Here is a 16,811-nt window from a genome sequence, read left to right as displayed (position 1 = left end):
AATGTATTTTTTTTTCATGCTCTGTCATTTTCAGCTGTTGCTTCACTGAAGACAAAGCACAGGTCTAAGCTCAACATTGAGCATGACTTGAGAGTGGCAGTATCAAGCCTGCAACCTCGTTTTGAAAATATGTGCAGTGCAAAACAGGCTCATTACAGCCACTAATGCTGTGATGACTCACATAATTTACTTACATTTTCAATTTTTTTGCACAAATTGCAAAGTTCTTTCACAAGTTTTTCACAAAGTTTTCTATCTATTTCTTTTAAAGCAGTGTCCTTGAATTGTATTGCAATGTTACAAGATGTCTCTATTTTTGAAAAAGCAGTCTTGAGTGTCCATTGAATTGTATTGCAATGTTACAAGATGTCTCTATTTTTGAAAAACCAGTCTTGAGTGTCCATTGAATTGTATTGCAATGTTACAGATGTCTCTATTTTTGAAAAAGCAGTCTTGAGTGTCCATTGAATTGTATTGCAATGTTACAAGATGTCTCTATTTTTAAAAAAGCAGTCTTGAGTGTCCATTGGATTGTATTGCAATGTTACAAGATGTCTGTGTTTTTTAAAAAGCTTTGAGTGTCTTTGAGTGTATTGGACAGTATTGTTATGTTGTTGCACAATCGCACAGTTGTAAAGTGGTTGCACAATTTGAAAGGTCACGATATTGGTGTTATTTCAATATATTTAAACATGGCCCATTTCATGACTATTTTGTTGGGGGGCCCAAAATATTTTGGTCCGCCAAAGGGGGGCCCCGACAGAAAAAGTTTGAGAAGCACTGGGTTAATGTATGACCCACTTCCAGTGATGAAGCTAAGCTAGGCTAACGGTCCAGGCGTTCCCTAAGCCTAATGCATGCAGAGAGACAAAAAAGGTATGTATCTTCTTGTCTAACTCCAGGGAAGATGTTAAATAAGCTAATTTCCCAAAATGTTGGAGTGTTCCTTTAAGGTTCTTAGATGGATCCCCCCTCCTCCTGCTCCTCCTCCTCCTGCTCCTCCTGCTCCTCCTCCTCCAAGACTAAATGTATTGTGCTGGGAACAAGGCACAGGTTATAGATCGTATAGCTTTACGCTCTGCTCTATTGGAACTATCCCTTTAATCCATTCTAATACTGAAAAAACGTTCACATGTACACACCCCTATTCACCTCCGCCTGGCCACACCCACATCCGCTCCTATATAAGCGGGGTTGTGGCCACACAATCAGCTCCTTCCCTACTTTCACCACCGAAAGTGTCTGTAACACACCACTTTAAGTTGAGTGCCAAAGTAGTTTGTGAAGAGATGAGGAGCTGCGTTGACATTGTATCTTTGTTTTCTCTCACTATTTTTCGAGAAAATAAAGCGATAATGTCTTCACCACCGGAGAGTCTAGAAGATGATGATCATTCTGACCGGCACCGGCGCTTCGCATTGGGGCGCGCGTCGCTGAGCAATCCCCGCCGGCATTGTCTCCGGCTCTGCAGCTGGATACTGTGCCTCGGGGGGGCGGTCGGCTGTGTGAGGGCTGACGGTCTCCCTGGGCGGGTGGTGTTTTTTGCGATGCGGGCCTCGGGTGTATCAGTTGTGAGGGGACAACTGTGCAGCTTGCGTAAGGTCGGTTCCAGGCTAGAATCCCTTCGTTGCCCCTCATAGCGGCTTGGAGGGGGTTCTAGTTTGATGCCCCACAATAACACAGTGCTCCTCCTCAGTGAAGTCATAGCTTTGTTTTCCTGGGGCCGTGATTCCGAGTCTGCGGTTCAATTCCCCGGGTCTCTGGAAAACCGATACCCTCTGCCGCCACGCTGGCCCCATTTTTCAAGACGAAAACAGGGATGAGAGTTTGGTGTTTCATTATGAGAATATCTCCGAGCTCGAGTCGGCTGCAGCCCGCAACGGGGCTTACTGCCGATGCCGCTGTGTCTGTTAAACACCGTTCTGTGAGAGGGACGTGTGTTGCCTTTTTCCCTTTTTTCTTCGGATAAAAAGAGGAAAAGACAGCGGCTGTCAGAAGTGTTGGCCTGTATTGCTATTTCTCACGTTATACAGCTTCAGAGTAGCCGCTTAGCTTGCTACTGCGTGGCTAGTGGCTGTCGATAGCCGGTAGAGCTAACTGTTACGCTCGGCTGGAAACGTTAGTTTGATGCTATCAGTTAGCCTGGAGTTAGCTGTTAGCTTATGCTACAACCATTGGCGCTAGCCGCGAGGAGGTAGCGGGCCCTGGCACTCTGACTACGGCGTCATCTCTGGCAGAAGATGTCGTCGGGCCTGTGCCATAACCGGCCGCAGGAGGGGGGCGTCACGCCAGAGCGAGGCTCCAGCCGTCGCCGCTTCTGGCCCTGCCAGTGAGAGGCCTCGTCGACGTGGTAGACCAACCTGTGTTTGCGGCCATTTCGTCCTGCGTACGAGGTACAGGTAAGATGTCCCTAGGACATTGCCCCACTCTTCCTTCCTCCCCCTCCCGAATGTTTTTGGTTGATAACGATGTCTTTGTTTAACAAAACATATGTCACTTCACTGCATTTGGAGATACGACGTGTGCTATTTGATTTGATTTTGTTTGCAAAACGTGTGTTGATTCACTATATTTTTGGGGATATGGTGTAATCCCTCGGCTACTGCTAGGATTGTGCTCTTGCTTAGGGGGAGTGCAGTTTTCTCTGAAAATTGTTTGGTCGCTATTATGTGACTTAGCAAGGCCTGTAGATAGCACATGGTTGAGGACATGTCTTCTCTCGTCATAAAAGACAGCGTTCCTCTTGCAGTAGTGAACTTTTGCCCCTTTTTATTGTGAAAGAGGGTTGTGTGTATCGTGTTTTCACGTTTAAGTAAACGTGGCATTGAGTCCACAACTGAGTTAGGTGTTAGCCTACAGAAGTTTACATGTATAGCTCTTGTACCAAGGCCTTTGGCCCCTCTCTTTGGTCTGTGTTTTTTCTTTACTTTAGGGTAAAGGTGTAAAACTTCAGGTGGCAAGTTTCGCACATGAGCCTGAAGCCGTGTATAAAGCCCGTTTTTTCCACAAGCGAGGTTATCGTCTGTGGCTGGCGTGCAGAATGTGAAGCTGTTACCCTAACAGGTATAATGCACTTTCATGTAGCGTGCTACGACTGGTGTCATGGCTCTGCTTTGTTGTTGCATTGTATCAGGGGTGAGGGGTCATAACGGGTGGACTAATAAACTCCTCCCCCCTTTACTGTTGGCCGGGAGGTGGGACCTCCTGCTGTCAGTCTCCCTGTCAGCTGAGGGGTCAGCGCGTCACAGGGAGGGGGGGGGTGGGTTCCCTGGTTCCACTCCATGTTGGGATGGGTGGGTCACAGGATTTCCCCCCGGCCATGGAATACGTCACTGGGCGCGTTTTTTCCTATTGGCCATGAGACATCCGTGAGTTTTCAGGCTCTGTGCTGCAGACCGCTGTCATTGTCAAAGTTGGATGATGCGATGCATTCGAAAACTGTTCGTTTTCTGCTCGGCTCTCTATTAACACTTTCAGTGCCACTCACGAGATTTCTCGGATTTTTTTTTTTTTTTTTTTTTGCGATCTGAAAAATTATTGCATCACCCGAGCCTACCCGAGTATAGCCGAGGGGCGCCGGCGATCACTGTGGAAAAAAGCGCCCCCTGTCGTCTCCCAGATGACATAAGTGATTTTGGAATGGACTCAATGAAAATGAATGGGGAAAAAAATCCGGTACTCCACATTTTCCAGTTCACTGATCCAGCCGGGGTTACTAGAGTTCATTCTGGAGCCTCAGATCCCCGCGGATCATGGAGTTCTACTGTATCGCGTTGGATCCATACACGTATCGATTTTTTCGAATGGTGATCAGGAATTGGAATATACCAGTTGGATACCATCTGATGTCAGGTAAGGACTCTATGTTATCAGTGGTAGGATAATCGGAGTAAGTTTGATGAAGTTATAAGCTGTTTTGTGAAATGTCTTCTTTCGGTTTCACTGTAAAAGTCCGTGAGGAAATCAACAGAGCGATTATCAGTGCGCGGCCGTAATGTGCGTGCGTGCACGTATAATATTGATCATCTAGCGTTTATTTGAAAACGATTCATAAAAAGGCCGACGAATATCAACGTTGTGGAATATTCCACTAAAAGACGATTTTCATAGAATGCTCCAGAATGAGCTGTTTTTTATATCAAAACGGGGGCTTTTCTAACTGCTCTGAAACGGCAACGACGCGATAAAAAAACAATCTGCCTTCACAGCACTGACTGGAAAATAGTCTTTGATAATGCGATGGGCAGATTAGACACATAGCCATAATATAAAACATAGATTAGGCGATATTAACGTTAACATTGGCGCCGATGGTGGCATTCAAGCGGTAAAACGGAAAACCAGGCGTGGCGCTGAAAGTGTTAAAGTGTGTATTGGCCGTTGGTCACTTGGCCCAATTATTATTACATGTATCTTTTTCGATTGTTACTCACGTAGAGGTCTCTCTGGGGGAACTTCTGTCTTCCCCTCTTATGTAAAGAGCAGAATTGACAGGGTTTTACCCTCAGACGCGTCATATGAGACCCGTGTCTGTGTCTTATAGGCCGGCTTCCTGCTGCTCGTCCCAGACAGCATGGAGGAAACGTTGTCTGGTGTTTCTTATTCGAATTCGCCATCGATATGTTTTGGGTTCTCGACGTGCATATAGCGCTGGCCCTGGGTGCTTTCCATGTTGAACCACTTTATGGCTGGCACGCCTTGGTTGCCCAATTCATAGAAACAGCGTTTTCTATGCGGACGGCTGGGAAGAAGGTTTTATCTCTATCTCTAGGTTAGACTTGACGGCTCACGTGCATCTCCGGGGGGAGATGACTGAGTAGATCAAAACATTGGCGGATGGGTCTCGCACCCATGAGGTGGGCCACCAGGAGCAGTGCATTCGCATACTGACCATCTTGGTGGCGCCCTCTGTGATGTTTTGGATCGACACGCGTACCTACCCGGGCGTTGCAGGGATTGATGTCGTGGATGTGTGTCATATGTATGCCACCACGCGTTGCCCTTAACAGTGACGTGCTTGGTCCGTACTGTGTTTTACCTTGCGCTGTGTTAAGGGGCTTGGTCCCTCTCCATTTGTTTCACCCCTCCCTCCCTGCTAGGACGGGGCTGGGAGGGGGCTGTCGGGGAGGTTGTTGTCAACTCCTCTAGGCATCCCTGTGTAGGTCCCGGTCCGCCGGGCCCAGGTCCGAACCCGTTCTCGTCGACCTGTTGGCCTGGGTTAACCCTTTGAAAACTGAAACACTTGTGCTGCTTGTATAGCCTGTGTATACACGCAGTTATGTTTCTGAGTTTTCTTTGTGGGTTGAGGGAACAACCGCCTCCTGTTAAACCAAACATAGGGGGGTGGTTGGTTCTCCGGTGTGTTGGTAGCGGAGTCGACTCTCGGGTTGAGGCCGGGCTTGACCCCGTCTGCCCGAGAGTATGCCCCCTCATCTTTCATGACATCTGCCAATTGTGTCAGCCTCTTCTTTGGACCTCGACCCCGCTGGATTGGGGGGTCGGGTTTGTGGAGGTTATGACATGGTGCACAGCATACCGAACACCCCTTCCGCCGGGATACTGTTCTCACAGTAGACCCTTTAGGCGCCTGTCTAGTCCGCAGTGCTCCAGGCACAGGTTGAGTTCTGCTCTTGGGGCCTGTTGCCTGGATTGAGGGATCAACCTCCTTGGGGGTTGTCTCCCCGGCACGCCGACTGGCCCTGCAGTGTTGTGGGGGAGTAGCGTCTTGAAGAGTGCTTCAGAGCAGCGTGCCAAGGGGGGAAGGGCCTGGTCTTGATTTGGGCCCTGTCCGATACGCTGGCGATGTGGGGGGTGATGTCACCAGTGACCATCTGGTGGGGTCCCGATGCTGCGGCCTCATTGGCCTCACCAGGCCCCTTTTTCAGGGGGTCCTAGCCCTCAGGTTGTCCTAGGGCTGGGACCTCCTCCGCGCTCCGCTGCTGCATCCTTGCCACGGGGTTGGGTTCTTGACCTCCAACCCTGTGATGTTGGGGGCTGTGACGGGGGTGTTTTGCTTCCCGTCCGTTCCCTGGTGGCATGTGGGATGCACGCCTGAGTGGTCCCGGGTCCTTCTGAACGAAGGTAAGTCCCACGATCTGCTCACCCTGTGCGTTTGAGGTGCTAAACCCTCTTCGCACAGTCTGATCCGATTCCCTCCCGTCCTCCACTAGGGAGGACTGGGGGGCTCGGGTCCTCCCCGGTTCTGATGGTTGTAGGCGGCCTCAGCGGGTACATCTGTCGAGCTTTTCGCTCTGCTCAGCTCCTGTGTTCCAATAGAGCAGAGCGTAAAGCTATACGATCTATAACGTAAGGTTATCCTATAACCCTATAGCGTATAGCGAGCGCTCTGCTCTGACTCACTGAGGACCCCCTGGTCTTTGCCTTCGGTGGTGAAAGACTTGGGAAGGAGCTGATTGTGTGGCCACGACCCCACTTATATAGGAGCGGATGTGGGTGTGGCCAGGCCGAGGTGAATAGGGGTGTGTACATGTGAACGTTTTTTCAGTATTAGAATGGATTAAAGGGATAGTTCCAATAGAGCAGAGCGCTCGCTATACTCATATAACTAGGGTTATAGTATAACCTTACGTTATCTACAAATCCAAAGCTTCATTTAAACTTGTGTAATTCGGCAGTTCAACAAGTTGAAAGTACTAAACTCCTTGGAGTGATGCTGGATTGCACTCTGTCTTGGTCTCAGCATATTAATTATATTGTTTTAAAAATGGGAAGAGCAATTGGTATTTCCAGGAAATGTGCTTCTTTTGTTGCCCGTCCCCTTTTATGTCAGATAGTGCAAAGTTTAGTTTTATGTCATCTTGACTATTGCTCTGCGATGTGGTCATCTGCAGTGGTGACCTCAGGAAGCTCCAGGTGGTCCAGAACAGGGCAGCACGGTTGGTACTGGGCTGCTCACTAAGGTCTAATGTGAGCCGTATGCATGCCCGCCTCTCTTGACTTAATGTTGAAAATAGATTGTCTTTTAATATACTTGTGCTGTTCAAGTTGGTCATGAGCAGTAAAACTCCTGTTTTTATACATAATCAGATTGTTTTTAGTAATACTGTGCACGAGCATTACACTAGAGGTTCCAGTGGTGGGCAGCTTGAATTGCCAGGTCCTAGAACCAACGCTTTAAGGAGATCTTTTATTCTTAGAGCATTAACTCTTTGGAATAACCTGCCTCGGAACCTCTGCTGCATTTACAGTAGATTCACTTTCTAAAATAATCTTAAATTGTTTTTAACACTGTAAAGTAATTTTTTGTTTTACACTGTAATGTAATTTTAGCTATCTTAGTTGTTACAGTAGTTTCATTCTGCATTGTGTGTGCTGACTTTTGGTAATTTTGTTTTTACAATAGTAATTGTTTTTGTTTTTTTGTGTGTGGACCCCACACTGTAAAAAAGATTTTCACAGGAAATTCACTGTATTATTTTACAGATTACTTTTGTTTTTCTACTTTAAGTGTAAATGCCCTAAAAATACAGTAAATTACCTTTTATCAAAATATGAACCATTAAATAAAGGTTGTAATCTGATTTTACTGTAATTTGACAGTAAGTATTTGGCAACCGTTGATGCCAGACATTTACCGTTTTCTTGCAGCTTTTTTTCTTACAGTGCAGGAAGACTAACTGGTTGCTATGGCACCAGCTAATGGGGATCCCTAATAAAATCAAATCAAATCAAAATCCTCCTCCTCCTCCTTGTTAGATTTGGATTAATCAGCCAGTATCACCTCTTCATCTGTTGGCTTGTGTAGTTCTGCATTGTGTTTATTTTCTCCGACGTCTTCTCATACTGGCTGTACATTGTGGTCATTCCCCTTTAACACATTCCCTGCCACGCAATTTGAGCATCTTATACCATTCTCTGCCAGCACTGTAAGTCTATGGAGATGTTCACCTTCTTTGCAGGGCTATAACCTTTTAAATTGTATTGCTAAATTGACATTACTATGGCCCATTCAACATCGATTATCTATCGTTCAGGATGTAGGAACGTTTTACTTTTTCATTCATACATTCATACGAAAATACAGTCTAGAATATAAATATGTTTTTAACGTTTTCTGCAGTAATTCCTAGAATGTGAGATATAGGCATAAACGCATATATAGATGATCAAATGCCGTTTGTTGCCGATCCACGCTATATTAAAGATTTCAACTGTACATGATCCTAAACGTTATGACTGATCATGCGCGGATGAACGGAGGGGGGGGGGGTCGTTTATAATTCCGTGATCGTCGTTAAATGCTTTATGTAGTATGGGTGATGTATTGATCAGAGCAGTTTGCATGGATAATAATAAACAAACAGGCTGAAAGTAACGTCAGCATCCTCTTACCGTTTGACGATGAGACTGGAGGAAAAAGATCCCACTTATTTGACGGCAATCGCCTAAATCCATTTCCGGTTTGTATAATCATAATACACGGCCAAATCGTATCAATTATTGCGTTATGGCAGCGATCGCGATCGCTACACACCGCTACCGAGATCGACTCGTCCATTTCCGGTTTGGCAACTCGCCGATCATCCACCAGGGGGCAGTATTGAAGCGTTGCAGAGTTGTGCCGGCTCACACTGCATCAGACCAGGCTCCGTGAGGGAAATATGAATAACATGGCGAAAAAATTAAATATGATCTCAATAACGTCGTACGCCGTGGATTGGCAGAATTAGCATGAACTTGTTGTATGACGTTTTTGGCGCAGGATGTGTTAATGCAATCCGTAATCATAATAATTCACACCGTCAGACATGTTACCTTTCTTGGAACCTGGTGTTTATTACATAAACAAAAGCCTCAGATGTTACCCATCTCGTATTGTCCTTGGAAAGTCTTTGATGGAACACTAAATTCATTATTCTAATGATCTCCTGTTACCCCGCTCGGTGGTCGTCGCGGCCTTGTCGTAGCCAACAACCATATCTGCTAGCCGAAGCTAGTGATGAGGTGTCACTCCCCTCCCCCACCCAGCGAGGGTGGAGAGGGATGAAAGTCTGATCAACGTGTGCGCTCTTCGGTGTGGTTCGTTTCTCATTCTAACTGTACCCGGAAGAAAACTCCATTATATTATCTTCGCCATAGCAACGACAGGCCCCGCCCCTCTTCTTGTTACTGTGACGCTGCCATGGCAACTGCTTTTAACCTTTAGTATGGTTCGATGTCAAACTCTGCATAGTTCTCTCTGACCAAATCTGCACTGTTCCCAGTCCTTATCAGTGTTTATGTTTAACAAGCTGAACGACCTCGTAGCCCTGGGCTCTATCTTAGTCTGCTGCTAAACACATTGACTCTCTCTCTGACCGCCTCCACCACCACATCTACCTCTCTGACCTGGCACCTTTAGATGCTGTCATCTCCCCCAATATATACATTATATACATTGAAAAAACCTCGACATCCTTCATCCTGCTCCTCCTCCATGGGTCACTGCAGGGCGCCACAGGGAGCAGCATACTAGCTCATGTTAGGCAGCAGCTTAGGCCATTGCACCGGAACTCCATGTCCTCGGCTACGTAACAGTCCACCTGTTGCTGCTCTGGTCGTAGCGCTCCACATTGGAGGTGGTGTCGAAGCCATTGAAGCCTCCGGCCACGAAGAGCAGGTCGTGATACACCCTGATGCCAAAGTGGCTGCGGCGGGTGAGCATGGCGGGCAGGGCGCCCCAGGAGTCAGTCAAGGGGCTGTAGGCCTCCACGTTACGCAGGCGTTTTTCACCGTCAAACCCTCCCACCTGAGGACAGGAAACATGAGAGAAATGTTTTAGTATGTGGTTAAGGCAGGCAGGCAAGCAGACACTGTATTAATCCACGTAGGGAAATGAGGGCATCACAGCAGCATTGCAAGTCAAATGATACATATCTATACAAATATCTAGTATAAAGCATTTGTCTCCGTGTGCACATACCACATAGATGTGTCCTCCGTACGCAGCGACTCCCACTCCGCTACGCCTGCTGCTCATGGGGGCGATCAGAGTCCACTGGTGGGTCTCTGGGCTGTAGCACTCAGCTGTGAGCCGAATCTCCACCCCGTTGAAGCCACCACAGATGTAAACCTGTAATAAGAAAGAATATTCTAATTTAGTTCATATATTCCATTTAATTTCATTCTACTTTAATTGTTAAAGCACCAAAGGACCCAGACAATTTTTTTGTATGTGCAAGCTTACTTTTATGACATTTATGATTTGTGATCTAACGTTCCTTGTGTTCATCTACCACCCTGTGTTCCTCAGTTCCACCCACCTTGGGTTCATCTACCACCCTGTGTTCCTCAGTTCCACCCACCTTGGGTTCATCTACCACCCTGTGTTCCTCAGTTCCACCCACCTTGTGTTCATCTACCACCCTGTGTTCCTCAGTTCCACCCACCTTGTCTTCATCTACCACCCTGTGTCCCTCAGTTCCACCCACCTTGCCGTGGAGGGCTGCTGCCCCTGCGTCGCTCCTGTGCTCCAGCATGGGTGAGATCACTGTCCACTGGTTGGTTTCAGGCTCGTAGCGCTCGGCGGTGTTCAGTCGCGCATCGTGGTCGAACCCTCCCATGGCGTAGATACAGCCGTCCAACGTCACCACGCTGACGCAACAGCGGCGTGCGTGCATGGGAGCCGCCTGCAGCCAGCTGCGAGTGACGGGGTAGAAGTTGCGCACACTGCTGAGACACTCAACGCCGTCGAAGCCGCCGACGCAGTAGACCAGACCATGGAGATAAGCGGTGCCGTGGCCGGCCCGGGGACTCTCCGCCTCAACGCTCATGTCCATCCATCCACCAGCTCGGATATCGTAAGCCTGCATGACATTGGTCGGCCTCTCGCCACTCCGGCCTCCGATGGCCAATAGGACCGGGGGGGTTCTCCTCCTCCTCCTCCTCCTCCTCCTCTTCTATGTTTTGAAACAGATACAATTATGAAATGGATCCACATTTTAATACAATCTGAACAGGAACAGGCTCAGGAGACTAAACATAATTTAATTCATTTAATAACTGAAAACCGGACTAATCCTAATCCTAATTAACATATTGACCTTGTCCTTCACTACAGTGTTACTGCCATGTCTCTCTGTTGTCCTTCACTACAGTGTTACTGACATGTCTCTCTGTTGGCCCTTGTCCTTCACTACAGTGTTACTGACATGTCTCTCTGTTGGCCCTTGTCCTTCACTACAGTGTTACTGACATGTCTCTCTGTTGGCCCTTGTCCTTCACTACAGTGTTATAAGGCTGTCCCCGAAGCCTGTTTTTGGGATTCGAACTTCGTCAGGGTTTTTCCGAACGGACATTTGAACCTTCGTTTTTAATGACTTTTTTTTTATAAAAAAAAAAAAAAAATCTTTTATATACTTTTTTTTTAATATCCTCAAGCTAAATCCTCAATTTGAATAAAGTGATCTTATTAAAATGCGTCTTTTTTCTTTTATTAAATCAACTTTCCAGCCCCAGTCCCAGCCCAGGGAGAAGTGAATATAACTCATCAGTTTGCAACTGTGAAGAAAACCCCATTGGTTTAAACAGAATGAATAGAAAGAAATATTTAAAAATAAAAAATAATTAAAAAATATTATTAAAAATCCGAATTTAGAATTCGAATCCCAACATAATGAACGAAGGTTTGAACGTTTGGGCTCAGCCCTAGTGGACACTCACCTTTCCACAGCAAAACGGTAGGCAACGCATATTGTTTGAGAAATGCAGGTTTCAATCTATGTTGTTTAACAGTTGATCTGTTCAGTCCTGTTCCAAAATGCGGCAATGAGATCTTCTGAGAGAATTGTTGAATAGATACACAAATGTTCTAGAATGTTTGATTATGACATCATACTGTGACATCACAACGGAACATGTTTGAGTTCCATTTGAATAATATAAATAATATGTATGGTAAGGCTGTCCCCGAAGCCTGTTTTTGGGATTCGAACTTCATCAGGGTTTTTCGACCGGACGTTCGAACCTTCGTTTTTAATTTAAAAAAATGTAATGTAAAAAAAACTAAAATTTGAATAAAGTGATTCATCTGGATGAGTCTTTTTTCTTTTATTAAATCAACTTTCCAGACCCAGCCCAAGGAGAAGCCCCAGCCCAACTAAATCAATTAAATCAACTTTCTAATGAATATAACTCATCGGTTTATTTTAATACTATAATATTAGTGTAGCCTAATCTTTATCTGCAACTGTGAAGAAAAACCCCATTGGTTTAAACAGAATGAATAGGAAAAAAAAATTATAATAATTTTTTTTTTTTATAAAAAAATCCGAATGTTGATTTAGAATTCGAATGCCAACATAACGACGAAGGTTCAAATGTTTGGGCTCAGCCTATATAGTATCGTGCATTATATTATATCACGCGGGTTGGCAAGCTAACCACCACAGAATGAACCACATCACCAACCCCCCTGAGCCTCTCCTGCAGGTCTTCCTTGACTGATTCAGCCCCTCTCTCAGTCTCAGTAGAGGCTTGTGAGCAGCTCTTAGTGAAGTGTTATGGTGTCTTTCTAAAACCAACCACCTCTTTCTCTCTCTATATTCCTCTCTTTTCTCTCTCTATATTCCTCTCTCTCTCTCTCTCTCTCATCTCTCTCTCTCTCTCTCTCTCTCTCTCTCTCTCTCTCTCTCTCTCTCTCTTCCCCCCCCCCCCCCCCCCCCCCCAGTACGTGCAAGGCTCGGACCCTGTACTAAAGCTTCTGGACGACAGCGGGAACATTGCAGAGGAACTCCGCATCCTCAAGTGGAGGAGTTTCTGAGTGAGAAACTGGACCAGATATAGAGGCTCTCTCTCACACACACACACGTACGGATGGGCAAGACGCACAGACATGCTCCTCAATGGTCACTATTCCAATACTACTCAAAACTGTATCCGTTTCTGTTCTATAATAATAATAACTTTATTTGTATAGCACTTTTCATACAGAGGTTGCAGTTCAAAGTGCTTCACAACAGTAAAAAATACAGGCATAAAAAGATAGACAGGTAGAATCACAGTGTTTCACATTAGGATCTAGCATCCCAATAGGCTCTCCGCTTACAGTTTTCAGTAACACAAATAGTAAAAATAGTTTAGCGAGCATAGTAAGATATGGCACAACAGTAAAAAATACAGGCATAAGCGAGCATAAAAAGATAGACAGGTAGAATCACAGTGTTTCACATTAGGATCTAGCATCCCAATAGGCTCTCCGCTTACAGTTTTCAGTAACACAAATAGTAAAAATAGTTTAGCGAGCATAGTAAGATATGGCACAACAGTAAAAAATACAGGCATAAGCGAGCATAAAAAGATAGACAGGTAGAATCACAGTGTTTCACATTAGGATCTAGCATCCCAATAGGCTCTCCGCTTACAGTTTTCAGTAACACAAATAGTAAAAATAGTTTAAAATGATTCAGTTTAAAAATAGTAAAATAAAAATAAAATAAAATAAAAATTATAAAATAGAACGGACATAAAAAATACAGGCATGAGCGAGCATAGTAAGATATGGCTACTACAGCCAGGACACAGTTAACCTGGTTCTACAATGCTACAGCCAGGACACAGTTAACCTGGTTCTACAATGCTACAGCCAGGACACAGTTAACCTGGTTCTACAATGCTACAGCCAGGACACAGTTAACCTGGTTCTACTACAGCCAGGACACAGTTAACCTGGTTCTACTACAGCCAGGACACAGTTAACCTGGTTCTACAATGCTACAGCCAGGACACAGTTAACCTGGTTCTACAGCCAGGACACAGTTAACCTGGTTCTACTACAGCCAGGACACAGTTAACCTGGTTCTACTACAGCCAGGACACAGTTAACCTGGTTCTACAATGCTACAGCCAGGACACAGTTAACCTGGTTCTACAATGCTACAGCCAGGACACAGTTAACCTGGTTCTACTACAGCCAGGACACAGTTAACCTGGTTCTACTACAGCCAGGACACAGTTAACCTGGTTCTACAATGCTACAGCCAGGACACAGTTAACCTGGTTCTACAGCCAGGACACAGTTAACCTGGTTCTACTACAGCCAGGACACAGTTAACCTGGTTCTACTACAGCCAGGACACAGTTAACCTGGTTCTACAATGCTACAGCCAGGACATAGTTAACCTGGTTCTACAATGCTACAGCCAGGACACAGTTAACCTGGTTCTACTACAGCCAGGACACAGTTAACCTGGTTCTACTACAGCCAGGACACAGTTAACCTGGTTCTACTACAATGCTACAGCAATGCTACAGCCAGGACACAGTTAACCTGGTTCTACAATGCTACTACAGCCAGGACACAGTTAACCTGGTTCTTCTACTACAATGCTACAGGCATGCAGTCTGTTCTAACAAACCAAATTGCCATGTATTAAAGTTTACAGACAATCCATGCTGATTGATCTGCCATAAGCATAGTGTTTCACATTAGGATCTAGCATCCTAATAGGCTCTCTATTCAGTAATTAAAAAGTGCAATAACCGACGGACATAAAAAATACAGGCATGAGCGAGCATAGCAAATAATAAGAATAGTTTAAAATGATTCAGTTTAAAAATAGTCATCAGTAAGAAGTAAAAAGTGCAATAACCGACACATGAATTTGATAGGCAGTGTAAAAGAGTAGGCAGGGTAAGAATAAATACAAGTTGTGTCAGGATATCCCTGATGTTTCCTCTTGCCACTAGGTGGTAGCAGATATCTATCAGTGAAATGCCTGAGCAAAGAGATAGGTTTTAAGCTGTCTTTTAAAGATGTCTAGCGAGTTGGCTTCCCTGATGTTTTGGGGTAGTTTGTTCCATAGTTTTGGGGCATAGTTGATAAAGGCTGCATTACCGATCCTCTTTTGGCTGCTTCTGGGAGCCTCTAGTAGTCCAGCAGCTGATGATCGCAGTGTTCTTGCTGGTGTGTAATTTATTAGAGTGTTGGCGATGTAGCTAGGTCCCTGTCCATTTAGAGCTTTGTATGTAAGGAGAAGGACCTTAAAGTCAATTCTAAATGTTACAGGAAGCCAGTGTAAAGCGGCTAAGACTGGACTAATGTGCTCTCTCCTTTTGGTTTTAGTTAGCAGTCGGGCTGCAGAGTTTTGGATTAGCTGAAGCCTCTCTGTGGTTTTCTTAGGGAGACCTGTGAAAAGTGCATTACAGTAGTCTAACCGGCTAGATATGAATGCATGAATTAGCTTCTCAGCATCGTTCTGATTAATAAATGGTCGTACTTTTGCTATATTTCTGAGATGGAAGAACGATGTTTTCGTCACTTTGCTAATATGAGAATTGAAGTTCAGTTCTGAATCTATGACAACCCCAAGACTAGTGACCTCAGATTTGATCCAAGGGGTTAGTCCCCCCAGGTTCTTTATTAATGTTTCTTTTTTAGTTTTGGAGCCGATAATTAGAATTTCAGTTTTGTTCTCGTTTAGTTTCAGGAAGTTCTTACTCATCCATTTATTTATTGCCAGTAAGCAGTCTGTAATGGAGCTAATCGCTGTATCATTTGGTTCAGCAGATATGTACAGTTGTGTATCATCCGCATAGCTATGGAAATCTACATTATGTTCTCTGATGATATCACCCAGCGGTAACATGTAAAGGGAGAAGAGTAAAGGACCTAAGCAACTCCCTTGTGCAACTCCATAGTTGTTGTCGTATATATCAGACATGTGATCTCCTAGTTTAACATAGAATTTCCTCCCTCTGATGTATGTTTTAAACCAGCCTAGCACATGGTCTGAGAAACCGACATGGTTTTCAAGACGATCGATTAGATATCGTGATCGATTGTATCAAATGCTGCACTGAGATCTAACAGGATAAGGATGGAGATCTTATTCTCGTCAGAGTTTAGTCTGAGGTCACTGATTATTTTGGTGAGGGCAGTTTCAGTGCTATGATATTTTCTGAATCCTGACTGAAACTCTTCTAAGATGTTGTTTTCTTCAAGAAAGGAATTTATTTGAACTGAAACTATCTTTTCAAGTACTTTACTAATGAATGGTAGGTTGGATATTGGACGATAATTTGCCATTTCATTACTATCCAAGTTAGGTTTTTTTAGTAATGGCTTTACAACTGCTGTTTTAAAGGCATCCGGGAAAATACCAGTCCTAAGGGAAGTGTTTATGATATCTAGCACAGGGCTTGAAACACTATTAAATACCCGTTTGAAGAAAGCTGTAGGTATAGGGTCAATGTCTGAGGTGGAGGAGTTACATTCTGAGACAGTTTTGCAGAGTACATCTAATGTGATGCATGTGTAGCAGTCTGGAAAATATGGTATATTATTCAGAACTGCTGACTGTGTTTATATCCCTTTTTGTACACAAAGACATTCTAACTAGTGTCATTGATTCACACGAACAATCACACAAACATCCCCGTCCAAAGAGCATGTGAATACGGATCATAAATGACAGTATTGATTCATATTTTACAGTGCGTCTCCCCGTGTGACTGGCAGGCGGGACCAGCAGGGGGCAGTAGCAGGCAGAGAGTGGCGGAGAGAGCTGAGAGATGATAAAGGGAGGAGTGCAGCGGAAGTCGTTCTCTTCGGCAGTGAACTTGACAACGAGAAGTCACGTCTAACGGGGGGGCTCGGGATAGCCCCGTTGCTGACGTTATGCCGGAGTGCCCCGTGGAACAGTGACGGGTGATAGGAAGTACTGGCTAGTGGATACGATATCCTAGCAGTACCAGTGGTATGATATGAACAATAAGTGCAGAGCCAGGCACTAACAGTCGAGTTATACCTAGTTACAGTGAGCGGTATAGGTAGCGTGCGGCTAAGGAGCACAGTAGTATTGCTCGTGTTATAC

The sequence above is a fragment of the Notolepis coatsorum genome (genome assembly GCF_963971535.1).
Source record: "Notolepis coatsorum genome assembly, chromosome: 4".
Taxonomy (NCBI): domain Eukaryota; kingdom Metazoa; phylum Chordata; class Actinopteri; order Aulopiformes; family Paralepididae; genus Notolepis; species Notolepis coatsorum.
Note: the sequence above shows the minus strand (reverse complement) of the source record.